The sequence below is a fragment of the Bufo bufo genome, chromosome 3, assembly GCF_905171765.1.
Source record: "Bufo bufo chromosome 3, aBufBuf1.1, whole genome shotgun sequence".
Classification (NCBI taxonomy): domain Eukaryota; kingdom Metazoa; phylum Chordata; class Amphibia; order Anura; family Bufonidae; genus Bufo; species Bufo bufo.
Genome location: NC_053391.1, coordinates 512,654,744 through 512,667,502, shown reverse-complemented (window position 1 = coordinate 512,667,502; position 12,759 = coordinate 512,654,744). Strand labels below are relative to the sequence as shown.

Sequence of the window (12,759 nt, the reverse complement as noted above, 5' to 3'; positions counted from 1 at the left end):
ATCATTCTATGTAATGCTATGAGAGTGGTTTAAAGCCTAAAAATGTGAAAATAAGTTTCCCTTTTATGAACACACTGAGCAAGATGGATTTCTAAGTAAAGTGTTTGTATTTATATATTAACTAGGGGAATGAGAAGAGGACACACAAGATGGGGTACAAGGAAGACGTCTAGATGTTATGAGAAGTACCTCACAACGTTCTGATTTTATGTAATAGTAGTCAAACATTTTAAAACCAGACATAAACGGTTGCTAACCATTCAACAAACTTTGCATAAAACTCAATAGTACAGGTAAGTTAGAGACAAGTGAATCTATTCCAGACCACTCAAAATCAACCCAAATTTTCCAAAAATTCTGGTAAAATATGAATTTTTAGCAATTAGATTTTGGTGAAATTTGAAAAATTGGAGGATCACGTGACCCCCCCAAACGGGTTGTGTGCATACACACACCAGAAGACTTTTGCTTCCAAAAAAATTTGCATTTTTCTTAAACATAAAGAATCTTACAGTGGAATTTGTTTTTAAAGAGACTATTTGTGTCCCGGACATCCCGGCGACAGTGAGTGGCAGAAGATCTGTGAGATTGGCAACACGTGGTTTGATCAGACAGTTTTCCTTGTGGATCAATAGGAGTCTGTGTTCTTTCTGATACTGGCCACACCTCTTGCCTCCAGGTGTTGCTATTGTGGTCATTTTACCTTCCTTATTTATTGTTGCTTCTCCCACAATTCTGTGCAGTTTATAGCTTCTGTTGGACCTGTGGATAGTTGGTTTTTGGCTCTTGGCTGAGTTCCTGGTACTTCAATAGCTCCTTTATAGTTAAGTCTTTCCTTTCCCTTTTGTATTTTGTTTTGGTTATATGTGTGTGTTGCATTTCCCTAATTGTTTAAATTAGGCCTGAGGGAGACTCCTGTTCGTCCTTCCTTTTGGAGGAACAGGTAGTCTTGCCCCTGCCATTAGTACCAGGGTCCTATAGGGCTAGATAGGACTCTAGGTATTCATGCGTATGAAATTGATTATTATAGACAGGCACTCTTCATTAGGAACCATCCAGAAGCATAAATGTCTATTAAAATATTTAATATGTTCCTAAACAAAATATACTTTTAACAAAATCAAAAAAATAAAATCCCATTGAAACATCATATGAAAAACTAATGAAGTCAATAGGTTTCTTGCTATATCAATCTCCTGTATGGCTGTATATATGTCTGCTAATAATATGTACTTGTCACTTATGGTATAGTGCAGTATACATATAGCAGTATATATCGCAGCCCAAAAAACCTTATAGTTTTGTGCTCAAAGGTATTGATGTTGTTTCGATTCATATAGTCCACATATAGCTGTCTCCCTCGGCTGTCTACGGGCGCCGTCTGTATTGTAGTAGCACTCGCTGAATCGCGATGACTCACGGGATCACCGCTCTAGCTCGGCGTCCCAGGTGCTGCAGCAGGTTGTGCTTACTAGAGTATTCACAAGGTTCGTAAGGTTGTACCAGTATTGTCATTGGAGCGCTACACATACACTCACCTAAAGAATTATTAGGAACACCATACTAATACGGTGTTGGACCCCCTTTTGCCTTCAGAACTGCCTTAATTCTACGTGGCATTGATTCAACAAGGTGCTGATAGCATTCTTTAGAAATGTTAGCCCATATTGATAGGATAGCATCTTGCAGTTGATGGAGATTTGAGGGATGCACATCCAGGGCACGAAGCTCCCGTTCCACCACATCCCAAAGATGCTCTATTGGGTTGAGATCTGGTGACTGTGGGGGGCCATTTTAGTACAGTGAACTCATTGTCATGTTCAAGAAACCAATTTGAAATTATTTGAGCTTTGTGACATGGTGCATTATCCTGCTGGAAGTAGCCATCAGAGGATGGATACATGTTCTCATTCTGTTTACGCCAAATTCGGACTCTACCATTTGAATGTCTCAACAGAAATCGAGACTCATCAGACCAGGCAACATTTTTCCAGTCTTCAACAGTCCAATTTTGGTGAGCTCGTGCAAATTGTAGCCTCTTTTTCCTATTTGTAGTGGAGATGAGTGGTACCCGGTGGGGTCTTCTGCTGTTGTAGCCCATCCGCCTCAAGGTTGTGCGTGTTGTGGCTTGACAAATGCTTTGCTGCATACCTTGGTTGTAACGAGTGGTTATTTCAGTCAACGTTGCTCTTCTATCAGCTTGAATCAGTCAGTCCATTCTCCTCTGACCTCTAGCATCCACAAGGCATTTTTGCCCACAGGACTGCCGCATACTGGATGTTTTTCCCTTTTCACACCATTCTTTGTAAACCCTAGAAATGGTTGTGCGTGAAAATCCCAGTAGCTGAGCAGATTGTGAAATACTCAGACCGGCCAGTCTGGCACCAACAACCATGCCACACTCAAAATTGCTTAAATCACCTTTCTTTCCCATTCTGACATTCAGTTTGGAGTTCAGGAGATTGTCTTGACCAGGACCACACCCCTAAATGCATTGAAGAAACTGCCATGTGATTGGTTAACTAGATAATTGCATTAATGAGAAATAGAACAGGTGTTCCTAATAATTCTTTAGGAGAGTGTATATCCTTATTTTTCCAGCATAAGCAATCAATCTTTTTGAGTGGGTCCTGAGTTTTAAAAGATATCCTGATTTACACCAAACGTGTTTCGGAGTTAATCCAACTCCTTGTTCAGTGTTTAAAACCCTAAATGGACTTTCCATTTCCACCATTACTCCATATAGTTCTCTTTTAATCTTTGTGGCCATATATATATATATATATATATATATATATATATATATATATATATATATATATATATACACTGTTTATCATATAGCTTCACATTCTCACATAATCGGTTTTTCTTATTATCTATTGTTCACATATTGCCTTATATCTTCCAAAAAAAACGGACTGTGGTTTCAATGAGTTTCCAATGCGTTTTTTCATCTATAGTGTGTTTTTTTGGGCATGATTGCTTCCCATCTCAATTGATGGGGGTATATAGTTACTTTCCTGATACAAGGTGTGTAACATATAATAATCATAATAAACTGATTATACATGTGTAAAAAAAAAATGCAAATATAAATGAAAATAAGAATATCAAACTGTTTAGATATTGATGTTTTATCATCATCTACTACTTCTATACACATCCCATAATTTATCCTGAGTCATTTTCTTGTGCACCATTTTCTTCATTTCCCTCACTCTATATTTCCATAATCCTTTTATGTATTCTTTCTTACAGCTTTAAATATATAGGCGTGTGGGATCTGAGTGCTGGTTTAACAGCCTGAGTCCGATTTCCCATCAGCGAAAGGCACCCATCCTGATTCTACAGATATCCAAAGAGTTCTAATTCTGCATTGAGTCCCCCAGGTAAGAGTGTCTCAAAATCAAATATTCTTCTTGATTCCTGCCGTGACATCCTGGCAATGTGATTTCCAAAGTTTTGTGACCTTCTCGAAGGCTGCAAATTTTAGGTATGTTGTATCTTGATTATGAAGCTGTTTAAAATGTTTTGATAGGGAGTCTTTTCATAACCATTTTATATATTTGTTATAGGTTAAGATATTCTTTTTTTTAAAAGCCTTTTTGTCCTCCCTATATACTGCTTCTTACAAGGACATTCGATAATGTATATGACATCAGTTGTACTGCATGTTAAAAATTCATTTATTTCTTAAGAAAAATAGTTTAGTGTAGAACTGACCTTGCTCGTCTTCTTTGGAAATGTAGTATTTTTACAATTGCTAAATTTTTCGCATTTATAGAAGCCTTTTAGATTGAGCCAATTTTGTATAGCGTGTTCCCCTTTTTTATTTGTCTTAATGGATGGAGCTATTTTCAAACCTAAATTTGGGGCCTTCGTATAGGTTATCTGTGGGGTAGTAGTTATCCAAGGGTCAATAGTTTTATCTTTCAGAATATAGTGTCAATGACGTCTTATACTCTTCTATTTTTTTATACTGTATGTTGAAAGGTAAAATGATCCGTATAACATCATCTTTTTCTCCCTCTCCCATATCAGCAGTGTCTCCTTCAAAAAAAAGTTTGTCTGTCCATATTTCTCACTCTAGAGAGGGATGTGTCAATGATATCAGATGGATACTCTTATTATAAATTGTTCCCTCCATTGTTCTGCCTCCTCCTCGAATTTTTGACTTTATAGTTGCGTTTTATCTGACGGAACTGCCCCACTGGTATATTTAAAAGCCATCTAGGTAGATGGCAACTTGAGTACAAAATATAACTGTAAAAACAGGGATCGAACAATATAGATTTTTTAGAGCCGATACCAATAACCTGTGAACTTTCAGGCCAATAACAGATAACCTATACCGATATTCTGTGCATTTTCATTTAAAAAATAATAATTATATATATATATATATATATATATATATATATATATATACAGGGAGTGCAGAATTATTAGGCAAGTTGTATTTTTGAGGATTAATTTTATTATTGAACAACAACCATGTTCTCAATGAACCCAAAAAACTCATTAATATCAAAGCTGAATATTTTTGGAAGTAGTTTTTAGTTTGTTTTTAGTTTTAGCTATTTTAGGGGGATATCTGTGTGTGACGGTGACTATTACTGTGCATAATTATTAGGCAACTTAACAAAAAAACAAATATATACCCATTTCAATTATTTATTTTTACCAGTGAAACCAATATAATATCTCAACATTCACAAATATACATTTCTGACATTCAAAAACAAAACAAAAACAAATCAGTGACCAATATAGCCACCTTTCTTTGCAAGGACACTCAAAAGCCTGCCATCCATGGATTCTGTCAGTGTTTTGATCTGTTCACCATCAACATTGCGTGCAGCAGCAACCACAGCCTCCCAGACACTGTTCAGAGAGGTGTACTGTTTTCCCTCCTTGTAAATCTCACATTTGATGATGGACCACAGGTTCTCAATGGGGTTCAGATCAGGTGAACAAGGAGGCCATGTCATTAGATTTTCTTCTTTTATACCCTTTCTTGCCAGCCACGCTGTGAAGTACTTGGACGCGTGTGATGGAGCATTGTCCTGCATGAAAATCATGTTTTTCTTGAAGGATGCAGACTTCTTCCTGTACCACTGCTTGAAGAAGGTGTCTTCCAGAAACTGGCAGTAGGACTGGGAGTTGAGCTTGACTCCATCCTCAACCCGAAAAGGCCCCACAAGCTCATCTTTGATGATACCAGCCCAAACCAGTACTCCACCTCCACCTTGCTGGCGTCTGAGTCGGACTGGAGCTCTCTGCCCTTTACCAATCCAGCCACGGGCCCATCCATCTGGCCCATCAAGACTCACTCTCATTTCATCAGTCCATAAAACCTTAGAAAAATCAGTCTTGAGATATTTCTTGGCCCAGTCTTGACGTTTCAGCTTGTGTGTCTTGTTCAGTGGTGGTCGTCTTTCAGCCTTTCTTACCTTGGCCATGTCTCTGAGTATTGCACACCTTGTGCTTTTGGGCACTCCAGTGATGTTGCAGCTCTGAAATATGGCCAAACTGGTGGCAAGTGGCATCTTGGCAGCTGCACGCTTGACTTTTCTGAGTTCATGGGCAGTTATTTTGCGCCTTGGTTTTTCCACACGCTTCTTGCGACCCTGTTGACTATTTTGAATGAAACGCTTGATTGTTCGATGATCACGCTTCAGAAGCTTTGCAATTTTAAGAGTGCTGCATCCCTCTGCAAGATATCTCACTATTTTTGACTTTTCTGAGCCTGTCAAGTCCTTCTTTTGACCCATTTTGGCAAAGGAAAGGAAGTTGCCTAATAATTATGCACACCTGATATAGGGTGTTGATGTCATTAGACCACACCCCTTCTCATTACAGAGATGCACATCACCTAATATGCTTAATTGGTAGTAGGCTTTCGAGCCTATACAGCTTGGAGTAAGACAACATGCATAAAGTGGATGATGTGGTCAAAATACTCATTTGCCTAATAATTCTGTACAGGGTGTATATTATATATATATATAAAATAATAATTTCTGCTACAGCGTTCACCACAAAGGAGATTTAAAAAAAATATATTTTAATAGTTTCGACTTTTCGGACGTGGCAATATGTGATATGTTTATTTATTTATTGTTTATATATTTTATATGTAAAATTGGGAAAGGGGGTGATTTATACTTAATATTTTGGGGTGTTTTTTTTTTTTTACTTTTTATTTAATAACTATTCCCCCCCCCCCCCCCCTTTAGGGGCTAGAACATGGGATCTTTTGATCCCTTGTCCTATTCACCCTAATAGAGCTCTATTAGGGTGAATAGGACTTCACAGCAGCAGGTAGATTACCATGGACGACCTCAGTAACGTCCTGGCTGCCATGGTAACCGATCGTACTGAAGCTCCACTGGACCATAAAAGTGAAGTGAGCGTGTGGACATGAGGCGCAGGATCACAACCAGGTGCTGAATGTCAAGATATTTATTAGAAGACAATGCGTTTCGGGGTTCAGCAGACCCCATTTTCAAGTCTGTGAGGCTGCAGAGAGTACCACGATCACAGCCGTACGCTGCCGGCACGTGGGGCGTCTGTATCACTGTGCGCACAGTGACTTTTATGGTCCAGTGGAGCTTCAGTATTATTGTTCACCCGGCTAGCGGTCTGGCCCCCGCCTAAAGAGATTTTGGACTCAAATCGGCAGCACCAACCAGCTACTTTTCCCAGTTGGCCTTCATTGTGGTTGCGCCCAATACTGGTGCAACCTGAACAGGTGAGTTTAATTAAACCCACCTTTGTCTGGAGGACACTGTTTATTTGACATCCTCACCCTATGAGCGCCTTTCTCTCCCTGTGGCCATTTTATGGTAATCGATCGGAGCCTCAGGATTACACTGCTGGGGCTCCGATCAGAAGCTGCCACTGCCAACAATGAAGGGGAGGGGACCCTGTGGCCACTGCCACCAATGATTTTAATACTGCGGGAGGGGGGTTTTGGGGCGCACTGCAACACCAATGATTTAAATACTGAGGGGTGGGGGGGGAGGCACACTGCGCCAATGTTTTGAATACTACGGGGGTGGGGGGGGAGGGCGCAGTGCGCCACCGATGTTTTTAATACTGGGGAGGGCGCCACCAATGATAAATAACGTTTAATACAGGAGGCGCAGAATCACATAGCCAGAACCCTGCCTCTGACAGGGAGCTAGTATCAGCGGCAGCAGTTAACCCCTCAGGTGCAGCACCTGAGGGGTAACTGCCGCTGATTGCAGATTCCTGTCATATAGGCTGGGCACTGCCTCCTGTATTTGTATTAGACGTTAACTTTAATTGGTGGCGCAGTGCGCCCGCCCCTCCTCCTCCCGTCTCTCCTCATTGGCAGCGCAGCACAGGGGGAGGGAGAGAGTGACTCCTTTTCCCCTGTGCTGCTGGGGGAACATGTGGCGCTCATATTCCGTGATAGCGCGCTGGACGCATTATCGGCTAGGTTAGATGCCGATAACTTTGAAAATCATGAAAATCGGCCGATAATATCGGTAACTCTGATAATCGGTTGATCTCTAGTTTTTAGTTACTGGTTTATTGTAATTACTACAGGTTAATTTAAGATTCTGTACAGTAATTAGTAAATCCAAAAATTAAATATGATGTTTACTAACATAGATTATTGGGATTATTGTTTATTTCTTCTAAAAAAGGACTGAAGTTCAATTTCAGATTTTTGCCATATAAAAATAATGTCATTCCTGCGTATGAACTCATCTACCTTTGGGGTCTGTTCATACTGGTATTCAGTCAGGATTCTGGTTATGGTTTTCACTAGGAGGTGTCCATCTTTCTTCCCTAGTTCTCAGGCCTAATTCCCTGCCCCCCCCTCCCTCCCTCCCTCCTATGCTCGGTGTGGTGTTTCCCTCCCACACCGAAGCGTGACAGTTTGTTACCACCACCAGCCATTTATTTACCTTTAGCCATATTTGATGATGTAACTAAGATTTATAATGCTGGCTTCACATAAACAAGCCTCAAATGAGTTGCATACAGTCCTACGGACCCCAGAATGCCACACACAACTTTTCAGACCCAAATCAAATCGCCCGACTGATTCGGCCGAATCAACTTCTAACTGAATTTCAAGAAATTTGCTCATCACTAGTGAATGCAAGAGACTTTGTAATACAGCTTGTCAGAGAAAAAGGAGTCTCTCACTAGCAACTTGCTCCTCTTTCCCCCACTTCTTTGGGTAGCTGTAATCTGAACCTTCAATAAGCTGAAAAGTCATCTTAGTCTCTCAAGCTGGATTTAGCAGAGAATTTAGAGTGAAGAACCTGATAAGTGGAGAAAGAGGTGATTTTCTTTGATTAGCTATATTATAAATTTTCTTGGATAAGCCAACTTAATGAGGAAGTCCATAAAGCCAAACAATCTGATCCTACTGTCTCCTGAGATGTAGAGGCAACACTGATCTTTCTTTGAACACAAATGTTAACAATCTGAATGCACTACATCTGTAGTCAGCACACACTACAGCACAGCCATCTTTTACATTTCAAAGCCATAGTTCATGGGCGTCATAATATGTTTTGCCTTTCCTCTATAAAGTGAAGGTGAGAGGAGTACAAGTTTTCTAAATCTGGTGTCACAAACACTGCTGGTAACCGATGTCTGACTGCAGCAGATCTCTAGGTGATTTATTACACTTGCACTGCTTGCCTATACTGTTTCACTGTATTACTTTAGGAATTCAGTCAGCAAGAGCCACTTATACAGAGATCATACTGATATACCACATCTTTCTTCTTACAATCGGAAATGGTAAGTGAAGATTTCAACAATGGCCCATTGTACACATAGCATAAATGGTGGTGACATTATATAATTAAATGTTATTTTCTTTGGAGATATAGCCAGACGCTCACAAGTAGCTAGAAGGCCAAACTAGTAACCCTGCACGACAGGAGAGCAAAGTCGCAGCAGGCTTAATATATACTTGCAGGTGCAAGGCTTGACAGATGAACCTATTATTGCTCTTTGTTTTCCAGTTCCAGAGGTGACTCACTAGAGGCCAAACAGCCATTTAGACTATTCAGCATGTTTTAACCATGTATGCAATTACCAGAGAGAAGCATAAAAAAATGATTTATGGCATATATTAGCAGCTAAGGAAAAGGCCTTAAAGTAAAACTAAAGTTCTGTGTGTTTTTAACAACTTAAATTTTTTAAAAGGAGTTGTCCAGGTTCAGAGCTGAATCAGACCTATGCCCTTCTTTACTCATTCAGCATTGGAGCATTTCATGCTCCGATGCCCCCCCTTGCCCTGCACTGCAAAGCGCAGGGCAAGGGCTTTTTTTTTTTTTTTTACCTCCGGTGACGTACAGAGCTTTTATGGGTATGCTAGGCGGAGGCTTCCGCCTAGCACTGAGCCTGGTAATGGGCTAGGGTTGCCAACCGGAATTTTTCTTTTTTCTATACAATTTATCCCAAAATCACGGTCAGCCAAAACCATAATGAATGATGACATTTTCTAAAGTAATACATGTCTTTAGCTCAATATACTGAAAAGAGCTCATTACCAGCATTTACTGTGACCTGTAAAATTATGATAATTACCACTAAAATAATCTAGTCAAGTACCATAAGCCTAAAATAAAAAATCACGGATGCATCTATTTTCTTCTTGGACACAGGAAGAAGTCACCTATTTTTACAGACTGTCCAGGAATTTTTGGACGGTTGGCAACCCTGTAATGGGCGGCCAATAGACCGTCTATTAGTGATGTTGACGTCACCGGGATCACTGCTAATGAGAAGCCTACACCTAGCAATGTGACAATGTAAACAAAACAGCCCTTGCCCTGCTCGAAGCAGCGCAGGGTAAGGGGGGGGGGGGGCATGAAATGCTCCGATAGTCCACTTATTCAGCGCTGAACCCAGACAATTCCTTTAAGCCCTCAAACACCAGTTGTATCTACAGTTCCAGGACATCCCCTAAAGTGTAGTAACATACTGTACACTACTGCTTTGCTAAGAATAGTTATTTATCCTGCCTTCCACAATCCTATGCAACATCCCCTCTGGCACTGTAATACTGTAATTACCATGTGTCAGATCAAGATAGCACTAAGGCTTCATGCACACAAGCGTATGTATTTTGGGGGTCCATGTTGCACCCTTTTCTTTGCGGACCCATTAACTTCAATGGGTCTGTGCATCACATTTTGCGGCCAAGAAAAGGATAGGTCCTCTCTTTTGCAGAATGGACACACAGATGTGGAAACCATGCGGATCATCCATGTGCTTTCCACATCTGTGTGTTCGTTTGGCAAAAAGATAGAACATGTCATGTACTTGGCTGCAAAATGCAGACTACTGACCCATTGAAGTCAATGGGTCTGCAAAAAACGGATGCAACCCAGATGTCACACAAACGCAATACAATACAATACAAACAATTGATTGAATGATGCTTAAAATGGATGCATTCCGATACTACAAGACTCACAATTGGCCAACCTAAAGACTTTATTTACCAAGTTTTTTTTTTATGTTAATACGCGCTATTGTTTTATTAATTATATAGATTTATATTGGTGGGGCTCAAGTTGAGACACCCATTGATCCTTTGAGGAGCATTCACACAACTATATCTGTTTGGCGGTCATCATGGATCCACAAAATACAGATATGGTTCGCATGCATCCCGCACTTTTCATGGGCCCCATTGAAAAAAAATGCCTTTTCTTGTCCACAAAACGGACAAGAATAGGACATGTTCTATAATTTGCGGCTTGGCCACACGGATGTAGACAGCACGCGGATTACATCCGTGTGTTGTCCACAATTTTTTGCGGCCCTATAGAAATGAATGCAGATCGGACGTGGACCTGAAATATGTTAACGCACCCAGAATAAGCAGAAATGCTCAGCTTAGCGTTGTGCCCTTTCAGGCTTTATTTCTATATCTCATCTCTGTGGAAAGCTGTCAATGTGCCACATAAAGGAGAAAGAAATGCCAATGGAAACCAAACGCTTCTGCCCTTTTGTTCCAGTGGTCAAGGAAGTCTCAGCAACCAGAATTTCAGATATGTCTTTATTATATTTCAAAGGTTTATTAAAATCAGAGGTATTTTTTATGGTAAGAGAGATATTTTGGAGTATCGGCTAATGAAGATGTGTCCCACAGAAAATAACCCTTAAAGCCAAAATATGAGAAAGGTTCATGCAGACATGCCCATGACAATACGTCCTTTACAGGAATTCAATACCTGCCTGAGCACATTGTTATCTGACTCAATCCAGGCATCTATCTCTCAGCACGCTATTATCCTGTGGCTAACCACATATTTCCCAAGGCAAATAAATTATGTAAGCAATCATTATACAAATATATACGTTTACCAGCTTCATATGTGGCCTACAGTCCTAGAAGCAAAACCTCGAATGAAGTACCTGCCATGATGTGTATTGGTCCTATTTCGTGCACACTAGATATCCCTCTTGTACTACAGTATAATCTTTGAGGACTTAATGCTCTTCAATTATAAGTCAAGCAACAAAATAACGAGTTAACGTTGCAGTCTCCTGATCTGCATCATACAGTCATTCATGTCCAATAGGTCACAGAGGTCGACAGTACTACCACCTAGTTTAGCCATCTACACTAACTTTCAGTGGAGCCATTTCTGATTTTTACTAGGTGCATGACTAGAAAAGATTAAATGTACATTGGTGAATGTGAGAATTGGCACTAGCTTGTAGAAATCAAGATGAGACATATACACCAATTTAAAGGGGTTATCCAACCCCTATAGTGACCCTTCCCATCCCCCATGCCTGGGCACCTCATATAGGTTATAATTATCCCGCTTTCCGGCACCAGCGTCACTCCGGATCCCCCACGGCCACCGTTGCATCTCCCCGTCGCACAAATCAAAACATCCGGCGAGGAGGAAGATTGTTTTGACGGCGGTCAGGGTTAGGGCAGCCAATAGCAGGCCGCGACGGAGATGAGCCTCCCTAGCGTCACCAGCTCATTATATGTTTGGCAATATCCAATAAGCTTTTTCTAACTGGTGGTTTAGTCTGTACTTTATAATGATGCCCTTGTTGTAATATAAGACAGCTCTTCATGCAAAGACTTCCGAGTGAGTATGTGCTGGGCCCGTGTTTATAGACAGCAGCCTATGAGAAGAGGCAGAGCTGGAAGGGAAAGGGAGGCAGCCTGAATTTCAGATTACCTAAGACTCCCTGTAGACACTGTAACTAAGGCTACTTTCACACTCGCGCTTGGTGCGGATCCGTCATGGATCTGCACAGACGGATCCGTTCAGCTAATACAACTGTCTGCATCTGTTCAGAACGGATCCATTTGTATTATCTTTAACATAGCCAAGACGGATCTGTTTGAACACCATTGAAAGTCAATGGAGGACGGATCCGTTTTCTATTGTGCCAGATTGTGTCAATGAAAACGGATCCGTCCTCATGGACTTGCATTGTGTGTCAGAACGGATCTGTTTGGCTCAGTTTCATCAGACGGACACCAAAACGCTGCAACAGCGTTTTGGTGTCCATCTCCAAAGCGGAATGGAGACTGAACAGAGGTGAACTGAGCTGATCCTTTTCCATTCAGAATGCATTAGGGCAAACTGATCCCTTAGGACCGCTTGTGAGAGCCCTGAACGGATCTCAGAAACCGAAAGCCACAACGCGAGTGAAAGTAGACTAAGCTCCTCTATGAGGGCAGCGAATCTGGACTACCTAAGGAGAATACTGTAA

General features: G+C 40.8%; 1 protein-coding gene across 9 annotated transcripts in view; it reads right to left on the bottom strand.

The window, feature by feature from the left end:
• KLF12 (Kruppel like factor 12) overlaps nt 1-12,759 on the bottom strand; it is a 249,267-nt gene that overhangs the window by 128,587 nt on the left and 107,921 nt on the right. The window contains exon 1 of one of the 9 annotated variants that reach the window (XM_040425360.1): nt 7,751-7,822. The exons of the other annotated variants lie outside the window; for them this stretch is intronic. The gene's annotated coding sequence lies outside the window, so the exon portion shown is untranslated. Of the gene's footprint in view, nt 1-7,750; nt 7,823-12,759 lie in introns of those variants that run through there. 9 annotated transcript variants of the gene reach the window in all.